Below are 18,958 nucleotides of genomic sequence, written 5' to 3' on the forward strand. Positions count from 1 at the left end.
GCAATTTTCCCTAAAAGCTGAAACTGTAGAGTCACTGCTGGTTTTAAGGTTAGATAGAAAAAGAAGAAGCCAAAATCTAATGGTTTATTACTTTTAAGCAAAAAATAATCCACTGATAGCAAATTGATGTGGTGTAGTGACCGTAAGGTTACAATGACATGCATAATGTTTGGTTTTGAAATGTCAAAGCTTTACAAAAGACACAACCTCAGATGCAGTTTGGCGTCATGTCATCAAATTTGTTGATTTGAAAACTTTGAAAATCTACTTTACTGACATAAAATTCCTATAATCCAATTTTGGGAAAATCAGCCCAATAATCTTGGAAAGTTTTTATTACGAAAAATTATATTTTCATATATAGTAACTACCTGGCATAGTCAAAACTTTGCTGATAACCTCTGGTCATTACTCAAAAAAATTACTTTTGCAGCTTGTTCAAGCTACTTTTTTTAAATGAGTTGAATCAACTCAATTACATTTTTTTTGTGAAGGGGCAACCTAACTGATTATGTTCAATTCATTTGAATTTGTAAAAACTATTAAGTTAACTTAACCAATTTGTTGTGGAACAACCAACACAGGTCTATTGTGAAAATATATCCCTGTATCACTTCTGGAGAATGCAAATTATGTAGACAGAGCTACGTATGGCTGCATTTCGTCTATAAAAGGAACACTACGGGGCAGTATGATGCCGTCGATGACCAGTATGACCGCTTACCTCCATATGAATGGCTTTTCCTCTGTTACCAGTTTGCCCAGAACCGCGACGACGAAGTTTAAGTCAACCCAAGCTCATTCTGAAAATGTAGTCCCGCGGACGTTTCTGGAGACCGCGATTTATGTAGCCGGAGGTACATATGGCATTTCATTTATTTAAGCAAATGCCACAGGCTGGTGTGACGCCGTTCGTCTTCGCGCTCGCCGGCTGACAGCTTACCTCCATGTGGAGGGCTTTCCCGCCGCAACCAGTTTGTCCAGTTAGCTCATCGTGTACATCGACAGAGTGGAGATGCGGAGAGGAGCTGGCCGCGAAGACAGCGATGCCCGGGTTCGGGTCTGGAGGAGAGCGGTTCCAGAAATCAGGTAAGACAAAAACAGAATCCAAAAGATAAACAAGTTCATAATAGGGTGAGAATGTGGCGAAATCTGAAAACGTCGTCAAAATTAGAAAAGGGGGCTTTTTCTTTTTCTGGACGGCTTTTGTAAATAGTTGTTTGGGTTTAGGGATGCAAGCGAGCAGGCCAATCTGTAAAACCGGTTGGGTTGAGGGAAGGAGGAGGAGGGTGGGTCGGGTTTGCCGATTGGCCGGTCGCCAAGTCAATCATTCAGTCAGACAGACGGTCACTCGACAGCAGCCTCTGGTGGCTTTACTTGAGAACAGCGTGGGTGCAAACGGCGCTCACTTGAAACGTTGGAGATGCATAAAGCGCAAACAGCGGCCTCTCTCGGATTCGCAAAAACAAAAACTGCACAAATACGTATCTCCAGCGACGTATTTCGGGGTCTCCAGAAACGTCCACGGGACTACGTTTTCAGAATGAGCCTGGGTTGGTTTAAGTCTTGGGAACAACATGAAGGAATTATGTGAAACCCTGCATTTTTTCCAAAATGAAAAGCCTCTTGTTCGTTTCTCTTCCATATGTGGGCCAATAGAACAAATTAAAGTTTTATTTTTTGATTGTTATAAGTTGACGTTAAGTTGCAAGCTTGCATGTGTTTCAGGGTATTTCCAAATTTAACAATTAGGTATATGCCATTCAGTGCGATTACCATTACCTTACAAACAGCCTTAAGTACATGTGGTGTAACTGAAGTAACTGAAGTTAATTAAATCACAAACTAGCACAAACTTCCAACCCTCTAGAGTGTAATTTTATAAAGATCCAGTTTAAACAAAAACTTACAAACAGTTAGTGAAACTGTTTACAACTATGCTGAAAAATATTCATCTCATTTTTCTCAAAAAGTAGACCTATAAACATAGGCTTGAGAAAATGCTTTGAAAATGATTTGTTCAAATCCTTTTGAAATTTGACTCTGAGCTTTAGTTTTAAAGTTATTAGCATAAACATGAGTGCAACTTTTCACTGTTGGTGGCACTAAGGAGAGTGAGTTATAGACTCCAAAATTGGTTTTATTACAGATTTTCCTCCTCTTCCTCTAACTATACCTTAGGTTTCCATAACAAGACATATTTTCTCACATTTCCATTACCTGGTATGACCCGAAAGCACATACATGTTCAACCATATTGAATCCTTCAATAATGTATCAAGCACAAGTAGCTACATTATTCATTTTTATGTTTAAGCAAGACTGAATCATGTTAAAGAACACAGCTGGCTTCGACAGCTTGAGTCATGAGCTTATAATGTTGACTGAATGCAGTAGTCATGCTCTGCAAAGATGAAACCCTATATCCACACAATATGGCAGCATATGAGAGATTGCAATGTTTAAATACAAGTTATGCACAGTTATGCGCTTTCTGATATTACATAAAGTGTATCATCCACAGTAGCATATCTCCATCCAAGTTAAGACAGCCCGTAATGGACTGTATTCTGAACCATCACAGTGGTCCAATTACTCCCATTCTTTTAATACAGCTTCATATCACACATCATAAGCTCTCAAGGTGAAACTTCTATCTGCAAACAATACACCCCCACGCACAGCGAGGGGTCACGAAAACAGCCAGGAACATAAAATGAGCAGAAAACAATTCACAAACACCTAAACAACAATAATGAAAGTTCATGGGAAAATGATTCAATTATTCTCCCTTTGCTTCGTGTGAAATCATTGCAAGTGTGCTTCAGTTTGACAGTGGAAAATGCCGGTAGACTCATTTTCATAAAAAGTATGAGGAAGGGTTCCTGGTTAATCAGTCCCGAAAATGATTACGAAGTAGAAAAACAACATTAGCTTTACACAGGCAACCACATGCTAAAATCACACATGAAACACACACAAAACACGAGTAATGTGTACTTTTGAAAATATTTCATGAGATAAAAAATAGGGTCAGGTGACACACATCATCTACAGAATGTTTATGTGTACAGATTTGTGAATTATAGATTTATGTATAGTTGAATGTACACTGTATCAATATTAATTCATTCATTTTCTTTTCGGCTTATTCCCTTTATTAATCTGGGGTCACCACAGCGGATTCAACTGCCAACTTATCCAGCATATGTTTTACACAGTGGATGCCCTTCCAGCTGCAACACAGTACTGGTAAACATCCATACACTCATTCGCACACATACACTACGGCCAGTTCAGCTTATTCAATTAATCTAAAGCACATTTCTTTGAAGTGTGGGGAAACTGGAGCACCAGAAGGAAACCCACATGAACTTAATGAACTGAACTTAAACACTAAAACCTGTACCACACTGTTCCAGTTACTGAACCACACTGTTCCAGTTACTATGACCATTTATGTGAAGCTGCTTTGACACAATCTACATTGTAAAAGCGCTATACAAATAAAGCTGAATTGAATTGAAATGAACATGGGGAGAACATGCAAACTCCACACAGAAATGCCAATTGACCCAGCCGGGACTCAAACTAGAGACCTTCTTGCTGTGAGGCGACATTGCTAACCACTGAGCCACCATGTGGCCTAGACCTCAACTCCACCACTGAAGTCCTCACAGGAAAGATTCTGTATTTTCAAAATGCTTCATTCTGGTTGATTTATGAACTATTTTCCTTATGTGGACTAAAAAAAAATGTCCCTAAAGAGTCAATGTTTGCTAGTATTGCTAAATGTGTGGAGACATTTGGTACCCACAAGGTAACCCAGCAAACAATTTTGTGTTTAATAGAGGTCTAATAGATATCTAAATGTAGACAACTTGGCTAAAACAAGGCTAAACTTGGGCTGTCAGTGAAAATCTAATAGACATTTAAGTATAGCCCAAAACTAGACTAGTCATCAAATAGACAGATTAGACAGACTTTATATGGGTGGTCACTCATTTCTGTTTATTTAATGACTAGTCAAGTTTCAGGATATTCTTCGGCCGTTCGCCCCCGTGCTGTTCTTGCATAAAAAGCCACCAGAGGCCGCTGTCGAGTGACCGACTGTCCGTCTGACCGACTGGCTGAATGACTGAGCGATTGACTGGGCGGCACACTGGCCAATCGGCTGACCCGGCCACCCTCCTCCTCCTCCTTCTTCCCTAAACTCAAGCAACGATTTACAAAAGCCGTGCAGAAAAAGAAAAGCCCTCATCCAATTTTGACCGCGTTTTCAGATTTCACCGCATTCTCGCCCCGTTACGAACTCGTTCGCTTTATTTTTTGGAATATGTTTTTTGTCTTACCTGATTTCTGGAACCGCTCTTCTCCGGACTCGAACCCGGTCGTCAAACGTGGCCGGCTCCTCCTCCTCCTCCGGGCCTCCGCTCCGCCCCGCCGGCGTAACACTAAGAGCTAACCGGACAAACTGGTTGCGGAGTTGGTGACGGAGGAGGAGGTGAGCCGTCAGCCCAGCAGGCGAGCATGAAGAGGAGCGGCGTCACACCGCCCCGTAGGGTTCGCTTGGAAAAACTAAATGCAGCCATACATACCTCCGGCCACGTAAATCGCTGTCTCCAGAAACGTCCGTGGGGCTACGTTTTTATAATGAGCTTGGGTTGCAAAAAGACTATGTTTAGACGTCTATATAACATCTGTTAGGCATCTTTTAAAAACAAAAAAATGCTTGCTGGGTAGGTGCAGTAGACACACAAACACAAAATGTCTCTTAGTTGAACACAAAATGTCTCTTAGTTGAAACGTTTCATTTAAAGGACAAAGGAGTAATCTATTACTGAAGTTTCCCTGTGGCTTCTCACCATATGAATCTCCTCTTGTTCTTTTATAGTGTTGTCAATGAGTTCTAATCACGCTCTCCCGTCTCCTGTCATCTGTCAGTGACTTCCATTCACCCTGCTGCCCATCAGTACAGTGGCAGCACATAAGATCGCCTCATGGCGGGTCCTTTACACCAACCCGCGGGGGGCCATCTCACTCGTTAATTAAGCAATTATTAGGGAAACATTAGAATGAGGCATCTCCTCTAGAGGGGGTGAGGTAGGAAGAGAGAAGGAATGAAGCCGGCTGATGAGGACCTGGTTGTAGAGCTTGGGAAATGAGGAGGAAAAATGGAGGTGTTCGCACTGATTGGTGCCCCGCTCGCCCTCATTAGCTAGTCCCGCAGCAGAAGGGGGTTGAAAGCACCAGCTCAGCGTTTGACAGTGGTGTGGACTGCCACATCTTGGCATGTTATGCACCATGACTAATTATCCTTGGAGGCATTATATTAGTTGCTTGATTAGCAGCCTGTTTTCATTGCTAATTACAAGTGCTCTTTCTCGACCTCTGACAGAAATGCTACATAGCTTTCGCCTCTATTAGTCCTATTAGTTTGCTGCTGTCTATCTCTTTGAGCACCATTAAATGGACTTTTCCGCTAAGAGTACTTCTCAGAAAGAACAAGTCAACAACTTGTTCTCACACATAACTTATTCCGCTTCCTAACCCCATGTTTTCCACAGGAAAAAGGTCCATTGTACTGGCACTACGAATGTTTTATCAGCCAAATGACTCTGCAATATGAACTACCTCATGCCAAAGTGCAACGTATGCAGAGCTGAAGGTAAATTACTTCCGTGTATTGATAATGGATGCTTGGCCCTTTCTAAATTACAAGAACAAAAGGCTGTAATAAGTGGACAATGTCTGGAAAGAGTCCAGTAATCCATTATTAAATATACACTAGCATGGCAGTTCGTTTATGGATGCACTGTGCTGCATTGTTGAGGGTTTTCTTCAGTGATTGTTCTGTTTTTGCAAGTTACATTGATATGCCATAAGCTGGCAACAAGCGTCAGTCTTTGAGCAACTGAATCGTTACTTCTGAACCATTGATTTGTTCAAAATGCTGATTTACACTGGAAATATACGCCATGATCAATATGTGTTAATGATGCAATATTTGCAGGGGAAGCAAAAACTCAAAGTAATTGGAAATACTGTCTCTAAAATAAAAGTTACTCGATATTAACGGCTTGTTAATTAAACTCTTGTAAAAAAGTGGTCACATAAAATATGAATCATGTTAGTGTAAACCCTCCAGTTCTACTCACTCAAATCCAAGATGATCATTTCAGCATAGTACGCAGGCACACACCAATGGCTATAAGACCTCCAAACCTCTTTAATTCAGCTATTGGGAACTATTGGGATTAAAACCCCAGTTTCCGGGATGGATTTGAGAGAACTATACTAGGCACAACAACTATTAGGCTTCCATTACTTTTAACCGAGTAAACCTTACACAGGGCGAGGCAGTGGCACAGTAGGTAGTGCTGTCGCCTCACAGCAAGAAGGTCGCTGGGTCGCTGGTTCGAACCTCGGCTCAGTTGGCGTTTCTGTGTGGAGTTTGCATGTTCTCCCTGCCTTCGTTTGGGTTTCCTCCGGGTGCTCCGGTTTCCCCCAAAGACATGCAGTACAGGTGAATTGGGTAGGCTAAATTGTCCGTAGTGTATGTGTATGTGTGTGTGTGAATGTCTGTGTCGATGTTTCCCAGAGATGGTTTGTGGCTGGACGGGTATCCGCTGTGTAAAACTAGCTGGATAAGTTGGCGGTTCTTTCCTTTGTGGCGACCCCGGATTAATAAAGGGACTAAGCTGACAAGAAAATGAATGAATGGATGATTGAATAAACCTTACACAGATCAAGGCCCTTCCTGGACATCATTGTCCAGTTCTATTTTAAGCAGGATTTGGGATTGGATATGGGGACACTAACAACAATGATATATATATATATATATATATATATATATATATATATATATATATATATATATATATATATATATATATATATATATATATATATATATATATACACAAATAGTAAATAAATAAGAAACAGGTGCACACAGTAGGTTCCTGTGTACCCAAAATTAGTAAACCAGATCAAACTTATGCTGCTTTTACATGCTATAGGTATTTTATGAAAATGTAGCCCTATATAAATCTATATAAATTATGTAGCCAGGTGTATGTATGGCTGCATTTCATCTTTAAAATGCCATTCATTTTCACTCTTAGCAGCTGACTACTCACCTCCCTGTGGACGGCTTTACCGCTGATACCAGTTTGTCCAGTGGTTCGCTCCGTACGTCAGGGGACTTGAGAGGCAGAGAGGAGTTAACTGCGACGACAGGGTTTGAGTCTTGTGAAGAACGGTTCCAAAAAGCTGGTAAGACACAAAACAAAAGGCAAAAAATAAAATAAACAAGTAAATAACAGGGTGATATAATAATTTACCACAATAATATGTGGTAAAATCTGAAAATGTGGTAAAAAGCAATTAAATTAAATTTAATTCAGCTTTATTTGTATAGCGCTTTTACGATGTTGTTTGTGTCAAAGCAGCTTCACATAAATGGTCATAGTAATTGGAACAGAGTAGTTCAGTTTTTAGTGTTTAAGTTCAGTTTAGCTCAATTCAGTGTGGTTTCAGGGGGGCTTTTCTTTTTCTGGATTGCTTTTGAAAACACTGTCAGTTGGATTTAGGACAGTGGGTGGGCAGGTCAATCGGTGCTTTTGAAAACACTGTTGGTTGGGTTTAGGGAAGAAGGAGGGTGAGTCAGTCGATCACTCAGTCAGTCAGTCATTCAGTTAGTTGTCATTGGCCTTTGGTGGATTTACGTGAGAACAACAGGCATGAATGGCACTCACGAGAGAAATTTGAGAACTCAAAAAGCAAACACAGCAGCCTCTGGTGGAGTGTTGAAAACAAAAACTGCTAAAATAACATAGCTCCTGGGATGTTTTTGTGCTTTCCAGAAATGTATATAGGGTAAATGTTTAGAATGAGCCTGGGTTGTATATTTCAGAGTTAAAAACACTCAAAAGTCTCTGAAAATCTAAATAACTAATAAAGGCAACATAAAACATAAAAATATAGAACAAGGAATAAAGCAGAGCATATTCTAAACCAATGATTTGCATGTTCCTATGCCATGTTTTTCACAGTATTCCTTTATAAATCAACAGTAAGTGGCTGTCTACACACCACTAAAAGCTTGTTTTATGAATTCACTCTAATAAGAATCTTGTTTATCCTCAACATGTTGTTTGTAGAACTCTATTCTTTGACAAGTAGCAGTGCAAAGGAAAAAAAAAAAACAGCTGAACAGGCAAGAAAGCATTAAAAATAAATAATGTGCTGAACTTTACATTTACTCTCTGCATATCTGGTTCCAACAATCAAGCACTTACCAGCATATTGTGTAAATCACATTTTAAGTAAATGCCGGTTAAAATATTTATTTTTCATTGTGCCAAAAATGTATAGAATTATACAAAATGTATATTATGAAACGTTTTTGAACAAAAAAAAAAAAAAGTTGACATATTTATTGTCGCCTTTGATTTGTGAAACGCATCCTTGATAAAGAAAAGTATTTTTTTCTTGAATCAATCAATCAATCAGTCACTGACCCCAAACATTTGCATAGTAGTATTAACAATGTATAGCAAACAGAGGACAATTCAACAAAAATAAATGAACGTAACTATAGTGCAAAGAAATTACTGGACATTATAACCATATAAAGGCAAGATAAATAACTATACCAGACACAGGTAAACACAATCAATGAACAAAGAGAAACCATAGATGAACTACAAATGCATTTTATACAGTCTTTAACACTCTATTGATGCTGATGGATGAATGAATGAATGAATGAATGAATGAATGAATGAATGAATGAATGAATGAATGAAAATTGGCATCCATATTGTTAAGACTATCCACAAATCAACACCACCAGCTATAGAGAAGTCTGTTCACACCACTGTGATGAAGCCCATCTGTGTACTCGTATACAATAAAATGATGGGGCCGTGTTCAAGGCAGACATAATAAAAGGGTTTGTAGAGTGTGCCAGGAATACCACCAAGTGACATAATAAGACTTTGTCATCTGATTGATACTGCTGTGCTCAATGCCCACAAGTGGTTATGACAAAAAAAAATTGAGATAATACGAAGAGATACAATATTCACCGCTCTTATATAAAATATTATTTGACTTAGAAGCCAAATCAAACTAAATATTCCACAAATGTTTGCATCCTTCAGTATAAAAGCCAATTTACAAGCCACCAGCCACCTGTCCGATTGCTTGTTAATGCACATTTTTAATCAGCCAATCACATAGCAGCAACTCAATGCATTTAGACATGTATACATGGTCAAGATGACCTGCTGCAGCTCAAACCGAGCATCAGAATGGGGAAGAAAGGGGATTTAAGTGACTTTGAACGTGCCATGGTTGTTGGTGCCAGACAGGCTGGTCTGAGTATTTCAGAAACTGCTAATTTACTGGGGTTTTCATGCACAATCATATCCAGGGTGTACAGAGAATGGTCTGTAGAAGAGAAAATATCCACTGAGCGGCAGTTCTTTGGGCGCAAATGCCTTGTTGATGCCAGAGGTCAAAGGGGAATGGCCAGACTGGTTTGAGCTGAAAGAAAGGCCACAGTAAATCAAATAACCACTCGTTACAACCGAGGTATGGAGAAGAGCATCTCTGAATGCACAACACCTCAAACCTTGAGGCGGATGGGCTACAGCAGCAAAATACCACACCGGGTGCCGCTCCAGTCAGCTAAGAACAGGAAATTGAGGCTATAATTCGAACAGGCTCACCAAAATTGGACAATAGAAGATGATTGAGTCTGATGAGTCACGATTTCTGCTGGGACTTTTGGATAGTAGGGTTAGAATTTTGTGATCAACATGCTAGCATATACACATGAAAGCATGGATCCATGCTGTCTTGTATCAACAGTTCTGGCTGCTGGTGGGGGTGTAAAGGTGTGGGGGGTGTTTTCTTAGCACACTTTGGGCCCATTAGTGCCTATGGAGCTTAGTGTCAGTGCCACAGCCTACCTGAGTATTGTTGCTGACCATGTCCATCCCTATATGACCACAGCGTACCCTTGGCTACTTCCAGCAGAAATAAAATGTCCAATATCATCACTTGACTGACAAAATTTCATGACAAATACAAGCAGAGGCACAGTTTCAGATGATGGTGTCTTTTTAACATTTGGGGTTAACTATGTCAATAATAACAGCTTCCATATCTGTTATTGTTGAAATAGTAAAGTGAATATTGACTGAACAAAGTCAACATAAGCATAATAAAAGTAGGCACAGGAGAAAACACAACAGCTTTACAAATTATATGCAAAGACAAAACTGGACAACAAAATAAGTTTAAATAAACAAGATAAAGAGTAACTAAACCAGTGAACATAATAATTGAACCAATGAGTAAAAATAAAAGAACACTAGAAAGTGTAACAAATTAAATGAGAACTAATACACGGCAAAACAATTACGTAAAAACAATAAGTCCAAGTATATGGAATTATTCATATTATAGTACATAAAGTTCTGGTAATTTGTGATGGCCTTTTGTGAAGGGATCACAGGAAATGCATCTGTACATAAATATGCGAGTAAAAACCGGAAAAAAAACAACCCCAAACCAGAAAATGCTGCACTTGGAAACAAACCCCAACAAACAACTCTGAAATTATTTGCTGAATATGATGGCTCACCACTGTGTGTACAACTTCACAATAGACTGTATTCCATTTTCTCATTTATATTCATTGCTTTTATATTTATGGTTTGTTTGAACTTTTGCATCTGTTATTTACACAGCGTTTCCATGAACTTAGGTTTAGGTGCGGGGCATAAATGGAGTTGGTTTGTAAGATTTATAAAAGCAACGGTGGACCATAATCTGTGATGTGCTCTCACACATCACAGTCATGTGGCTTTAATGAGATCTGGCTTTTTAACCATTGAATCAAAGCAGCTTTTATGATACCTAATAAAGTCAAACTCCATTTAGTGTGGAAAAGCTTTAGCCCTCTCCCTGCGAAACATGATGAGTTATATGACGAGTTATATAGCCATCCGAATACTGAACAGGCATTTTTTCCTACTATCTCATTACAATATATTATCTGTTCCATGGCGTCCCTTTCAAACAAGAAAGTGTTCACCTTAAAAAGTTCTGTCGTTTCATTCTAATCCATTCTGTTCAAATAAAATGGGAAAACCTTTAAACATCTATCCCACACAATGCCTGTTTATAATGACCATGTCTTTCAATCTCTTGAAATAGTAATAAGCTACCATTTAAGTCGTCTATATGACTTTTGCACAATGTTTCAATTCTTCAGAAGCCATTTACAATCATTTTATAGGGACCAGGCTTCAATTTAAGAAATTATCCAATGATTATTATTACCATCTGTTGGGCTATTAACAAAAGAACTGCTGTTAAGGCATCATTAAATCTGTAGGAACCACTTTGCGAATGAATCATTCACTTTGGAATCAATCAACAGTTCGCTGAAAGGAATCAACTGTAAAGATTGATTCAAAACTCCACATATTCCAATACGGTGAAAACCGATCAGAGGAAAAGAAAGAGAAACATACAACTAATGAAAGTTTAAACTCATTCTCTTTCATTCATTTTCCTTTGGCTTAGTCCCTTATTTATCAGGGGTCGCCACAGCAGAATGAACCGCCAACTATTCCAGCATATGTTTTTGTGCAGCAGATGCCCAACCAGCCACAAACCAGTATTAACATAAACATCCATAGACTCTCACATTTACACAAACTCATGAAATTTAGTTAATCCAATTCAAAGAATTGCAAACTCCACACAGAACTGCCAACTAGCCTAGGCGGGACTCGAACCAGCAACCTTCTTGCTGTGAGGCAGCAGTGCTAAACACTGAGCCGCCAAGCCACAAAGTGAAACTCAAACTGTAATAATAAAAAGTATTTTATTTTTACCAAATTACCCAACCATAGCTTAGGATTAGGCGTTTCTGTGTGGAGTTTGCATTTTCTCCCTGCGTTCGCGTGGGTTTCCACCAGTTGGAGGAAAGGGTATCCTCTGTGTAAAAACTTGCTGGATAAGTTGGCGGTTCATTCCGCTGTGGCGACACTGTGGCGGATTAATAAAAGATACTAAGCCGACAAGAAAATTAATGAATGAACCTGCAAAACAGAAATTCCTCACTCAAAGCTACAGGGTATTTGGGATTTAGAACCGCTTTCAAATGGTATTGAAGAGGCCATGAACTGAGAAATCAAAGTTGTCTTATTCTTCAGAAAAATATGAGATTATTGTACTATAAAAGCATGTGGTAAGTTTCAATACTCCAAAGTTTCTTGTTAGTTTAAAAACACCTTATATTGAAGCCAAACTGTCAAAACAATGTAATTTTGATATGCCTTTCACACAATTTCATATGGTCCCTGATCTAAGCTCAGTAAATGGACTGTAGTTATGATACAGGTCTTTTAGCTTTTGACAACTTAAGCATTTACACTAGAAAGCAATCCAGTCAAATAGATTTCCGACTACCTCTTGAAGTGGTGAAAGTGGACAAGCTCAAACCATTTATTTATACCTGTATTTTGTCTCATTCCCGAGTGATTGCATTGACAAAAACAAATCTGTAATGGGGCCTTTGCGAGTGAGGCATTGTCCACACAAATATGCAATGACTGAAACTGACATTTTTAGAATACTCTGGCCATGATGAAGATTTTAAGTTAGTCCCTTTATTAATCTGGGGTCGACACAGCGGAATGAACCCTCAACTTATCCAGTATATGATTTACGCAGCATGTTTCATGCATCACAGGGAAAGCAACAATCAAGAATGCATAATTATATGCTGTCATTGCTTTGCGATCAAAAAATTTCATTATAATGGAAGTCAATGGGGCAAAAGCAGCCACCAGCATAACAAAAGGGCAGTCAATTTGCCCATTCTTTTTTTATTTTTTTATTAATTTCCTAAAATATGAGTCAAAATAGGATTTGACACCAAAAATCTTTCTATTTGCAGAAACACAAAGAAAGTTTTGGCCAAATTAAGACTCAAAATCACCCCAGAATGGATAAAAACATGCCCAACAGGACACAAGGCTTGAACAAAAATGAGAGAAACTCCATTTATTCAAATAAACAGAGTATGAGTGGATATGGTTTCATACATCACATGAACTGCTTCTAAGCTTCCTTTTTTTAAAGCTTGACAGAGCAGATAATGATGAGCAGCTGTGAAATTTCTCCTTTTGATTTTTGGGTGAACCTTCTGCCATAGTCAATCCCGCATGGAATAAGTGACCTTATATCCCAAATGTCAGTCTCTATCTATATATGAATTTATTTATTGATTTATTCTTTCATTTACACAAGGACATTTCCTCTGTCAAGGATGTTTCACCCTCTCCCTGGCATGTCAGTCCCCCTCAGGGCATCTGTGCCTGTCTGAGGCGATGCTGTCACTGCCTCCATACCTGACAGAAAACAGGCAGGACTGAGAAAACACAGTAATATGTCTGAAATGCACGTCTTCACAGCTCTGTTGCTGTCTTAGTCCATCATGTGAAGTTGGGGTTAAAAATGAATGCCACCGAAAGATCCTCACCTACGACACCTGGTTTAACACTAAAATCACCAAGGATTAAAATATATTTTTTTAAAATATTAAGTCTCTTAGTCATTGACTTTTACTACAGTTGTGATTAAAACTGCATAGCTGGATAGTAGAGACACTAAATGGAGAGTTGCTTAACAATAAAATGACAAACATTAAAACAAGTAGTGTTGACACAATACAGGAATTTGGTACCATTTGGTAATAAATATTTTAAAAACGTCCATTTCCCGCTAACATTTGAGCACCTTTGAACACTTCATGGCTTTAAAGTGCTCCATGTATCTGTAGTTACACTCAGTAAAGGGTCGGTGAGTTTAATGAACTGATGACCTTCACAGCCATTCACAATCATTTCTGTTGAGCATGTGAACACAATGGCAAATCAGTGCTGCTTAATAACATGCTAGTCAGCGCTCACATGTTAGCGAGAAATGGATGTTTTTTTTTATTTCTGTACTAATTGGTATCGAACTACAGTATTGCAACAAATGATTGACATAACCAATCAAAATGCAGGTTTGTTTAAATGTAATATGTTAATTTTTATAGATGGTTCTTTTCTCGCCTTTTTTATATTTTAAATTCACAAAACTATAAAGATGTGGCAAAATATACAGAGATTCTCAAAATCTCCATTCTCTCTTGAATTGATTCTGAGCTCTGTTTTTAACAGCAGGCAGTGCTCTAGTCTAGTTTTTAACCATACACTCAAATGCTCATGATAAAGAGCATTTATCAAGTAAAGGAGGTCGAACCTCCTCAATTATGGTTCCTAAACTCTGGAATAGCCTTTCTGAAAATGTCCGAGGCTCAGACACACTCGCTCAGTTCAAAACTAGATTAAAGACCTATCTTTTTAGTCAAGCATACACACAATGCATCACATAACGATATGATGCATGAATGTGCTCCACGCAGGTGAGCTGGTTTGACAACCACCTACAGGACACACTTCTCCTTTATACACCAGACATTGTGGTAGAAACTCTCATATGCTGTAAATATGTGTTTGTATGTTTGTTTATATAACTGCTGTTTTTATTCATAACACTTCATTTTTGCATCTCGTTTAAATACACTATGAACAGCAGCAATGCTAATTATTTTCTTTATTCTATATTTCCACCTGGGGATACTCATTCCGAGTTCCCTAGAGACTATGCAGTGCCATTGATGCAATTCAAGACCTGTGAAGAGATGATTCAAGGTATCCATAATCCTTGACCAGGCCGTCTCCCAAGCTAATGCTGTGGTCGTCATGGAGTGCATGAGACTGATTCCTGAAAAACCACCATGACAAACGTGTTCCCGCATTTATTCTGTGGGCCAGCCTGACCTCCCGCCGGTACCCTACTCAAACCTGCAGCTTCTCCACGATAGACTTCCAGCTTCTCCAGCCTCTGGCGCATAGACTGCAGCTCCACACAGGATGTTTGGCCAGAAGAATAATGGTAATGCTAAACAGAGCCTAATTACTAAAGATTTTTTCCCCTTCACTTTGTCAATTGGTGAAGTTTTTTATTCCTCGCCACTGTCGCCACCGGCTTGCGTGAATCGGCACTAATGGAGCTGCGCTTTGGTGGATTTGCTCTTCAGTGTTTGAACTTCCAGCATTGAAACTTAAACCACACTGAACTGAACTAAACTGAACTTCAACCCTGAAATACTAGAACTATGTTGAGCTGCTTTGACACAATCTGCATTGTAAAAAGCGCTATATAAATAAACATGAATTGAATTTGTGCTGAGCCATGAAAACTGGCCTTTTATGTCACGCGATTAAAACAAGCACATTTTATTATGAATGCTATTGTAAATCGCTTTCCTAACTTTATTAGGATTATTTGAAATAGTATTGTAAAGAATTTAATTCAAGCAGAGTATGGCTGTTTGTAAAACATACAGCGCCATCTGCTGTTTAAAACTAAGCTCAGAATCCATTTAAGATAAAACAATGATGCAGTTTGAATTAATTATCGATATTTCAATTGATATTTCAAATTTACAATTTTATATTTTCAAATAATATTTCACCGCATATATATATATATATATATATATATATATATATATATATATATATATGTGTGTGTGTGTGTTTGTGTGTGTGTGTGTGTGTGTGTGTGAGTGTGTGTGTGTGTGTGTGTCTGTGTATTTACACATTAGGCAGAGAATTTGAAAAACAATTTACAGTCCATTAAAGGCACAAAGCAAATGCATGTGTTCTCTGAGATTGAACCCATGATTGTTGTGCTACTTTTGAGCTAGGTAGAGGCACTATTTTAGTAAACACTTGTTTAGAAATAGGACATATTTCATGAAAGTGTGAAAGTCTTGTACTGAAAATTTGCTATGAGTGGCTGTGTCCGAAACCGCATACTTCCATACTATATAGTACGCTAAAATCAGTATGCGAGCCGAGTATGTCCGAATTCATGGAATTCAAAAATCAGTATGCGAGAAGTACCCGGATGACTTACTACTTCCGGCGAGATTTTAAAGTGTGCATCCCATGCACGCTGCACTTTTCCATATTGTCCAGCGTGAGAATTCATGAAAGGGAGTGAAGCGACGCAACTGACGCAGGTAGGGCACGCGACCATGACAAAATGGCGGATGTAGTAAATCTAATTTGCCATTCATACTTTTCACATTCATGCGGTATAGAACATACTTTTCTGACGAGTAGTACGTTTAAATTCAAATGCAGTACCTTCTGAGTAGTAGGCGGTTTTGGACGCAGCTAGTGTTTGTTGGCTGCTATCATTGGTGAGTTTTGTATCCTGATTGAGCTCAGCATACTTTCATGAATCTAAACATCACATTATAAAGAAATTGGCAAAATACAGTGTCACAATACAGCCATTTTTATCCATATCAAAGTGGCAATCATGTGCTTGGGTACATTTTACCTACTGATGGTATTCAATGACCCCTGGCGGTTCAAGTGTTAAACCTTCAGCCCTCTCCCAGAACAATACCACAAGAGACAGAGTGAAGAAACTGGCAGGAGAAAAATAAAGCGATGACAGAGCTAGTCTAATTACGATCAGAATAACAGCTTGTGTAGAGGCTGCTAAAGCACATGTGTGCAGTAATTACAGCCAACAGCACTAATAGCAGTCACAGGTACTCCACAGGGACTTTTGTGCCTAATTTAGAGCATCAGTAGAATAAAAAGGCCACTACTGATCAGCGTTCACATCACCAGCCACAGGGCTGTTTTACAGCTTCTTGTTTTGGACAGAGGGCACTGCTTGGAAAATAGATGCAGATCTCTAACAGCTTTAGATGTGCAAATGTCACCCTTCTAAATCCCTGGTGTTATCTAACTGACGACAAATGCACCGTGTAAGATTCTCCTTAATTACGCAGTGTGGAAATGTTTGGAGAGAGATGCCAATAGTCATTCCCGTTCCCATTATTCCTTCATTCATTTTTCTTTGGCTTAATCTCTATTTCAAAGGTCGCTACAGCGGAATGAACCGCCAACTGTTACATTATTATGTTTTACGCAGAGGATGTTTTTCCATTCGCAACGCAGCACTGGGAAACACTCATACACACTCAACCACCCACAAACTCATAAACTATTGACAATTTTGCTCACCCAATTCATTTGTAGCTCATGTCTTTGGACTGTGGGGAAAACCAGATCACTCGAAGAAAAGTTTGCATTCATAATTCCCAAATTTGCAATAAATATACAATTTCAAGTATGTTGTTAAATCCGCTTTGATCATGGAACTATGTTTGCAACTTGAGCCATACATACACTGCGACAAATTACGAAACATTTACAAACAATGGTGGTGTAATAAAATAAAGATAAATAAATAAATAAAAATAAATAACTAAAATAAAATAAAATAATTGGTCACCATGAAGTAATAATAATAATAATAATAATAATAATAATAAACTGTGCATTTTCTTTTATTTAATTTCACATTGGAAACTTCAGAAAACAATTGTGAAGCTTTAGGCCTTTAAACCTGCCTAGAACCTATAGGGCAAAATGCTGAGTCAAAGTTGTATGAAAGCAAAGTTATGTATTAAAACAAAAGAATATTTTAAGCCATGTGCGTAACAATTAGTTATTTAATAATATTTAATAATTTTACTTTGCTACAAAATACAATATATTAGTAGAGAAATTTTCACTGCTGAAATCTCCACTGCTTTTACCCATCCATAATTTAAATTGACTCAGAAATGCTTCTAAAAATCTTACTTTTACAGAAATTTTTAGAAAATTATTAATTATATTTAATATATATGAGAAATATCACACAAGTAGCAGTGCGATATGGCTGTATATCAGCACCGGTGGGAGGCGTGTGTTGGTGCCTTAATGCCCCCCACAAGTGACGATATACATCCATATCGCACTGCTTCAAGTATATTACATTTATAGAACAGTTCGACAGCATAATTGTGCATTTAAATAAGAAAATCAAACACAGAGTCTCAAAAACACTTTTGTAAGAGGAACTACTTTCGTCTGGAACTTATTTGCATCTGCAGCTGACGTCAGAACAGCAGAAACCATTGCTACTTCATAAACATCTCTTTAGAGCAAGTACTTGAATGATTCTCTAGTGTAATATCTAAAGTGATGACAAAACAGGTGATTTTTGCTCACATTTTAAGATTATAAGGCTGAACGGAATGAAGTGTCATCAGTCTACAGATATTTCTTAGTATTTCTCTGTTGCAATCAGGATATCACAATAATTAACCCTTAAAAAGCCAAGTCAAAGCAAAGCTACCCCTTTCTGTGGAATAAATACAGCACTACAAAATACAAGGGAGAGAGATCGACTTAGAATGTCACTTATCTGATTTACAATGATTTGTTCAGCATAATTAAAAATTTACACTAAGAAAATGCTGTTTTTCTCCCCTAAGGACTTATTATACAGTTTTATTTTTATTTTATTTTTATTTTTTGGTCTGTTTAGACAGGTGGCCGATGCACTGAATCCGATGCTCAGAAATGATAAGTATTTAAAAGATAGGCACTATCCTTATAAATAAACTGCATAGTTGCAATCTAAAAAACTACATTTTGCCTAAAAAAGCCTCAAAAGCACCTTGTGTTGCCCAACAGCAGCAATATTTGTCAAACTGTAGAGTGTCCTCTGCTTGTTGCTGTATGTGGGCAGAGTAATACACAAGGGTGAATGGTGAAGAGGCGGTACGAGTGCTGTTATTTGCAAAAATTCTAACAGCTTTCAGCCAATCAGATTCGAGAACCAGACAGAACTGTGGTATAAAACAATTTTTCATAAACCATTCAACAGTTTTTACATTTTACAACCATTCAACAGTAGTTCATTTACAATAAAACTAAACTGCATATACAAA

General features: G+C 38.3%; 1 long non-coding RNA gene across 3 annotated transcripts in view; it reads right to left on the reverse strand.

The window, feature by feature from the left end:
• LOC147832620 (uncharacterized) overlaps positions 1–18,958 on the reverse strand; it is a 335,349-nt gene that overhangs the window by 158,049 nt on the left and 158,342 nt on the right. For all 3 annotated transcript variants that reach the window (XR_015517061.2, XR_015945375.1, XR_015945374.1), the window contains exon 3: positions 7,146–7,278. This is a non-coding gene — a long non-coding RNA (uncharacterized LOC147832620). The remainder of the gene's footprint in view (positions 1–7,145; positions 7,279–18,958) is intronic.

This window comes from Danio rerio, chromosome 19 (genome assembly GCF_052040795.2).
Source record: "Danio rerio strain M-AB ecotype USA chromosome 19, GRCz13ab, whole genome shotgun sequence".
Lineage (NCBI taxonomy): Eukaryota > Metazoa > Chordata > Actinopteri > Cypriniformes > Danionidae > Danio > Danio rerio.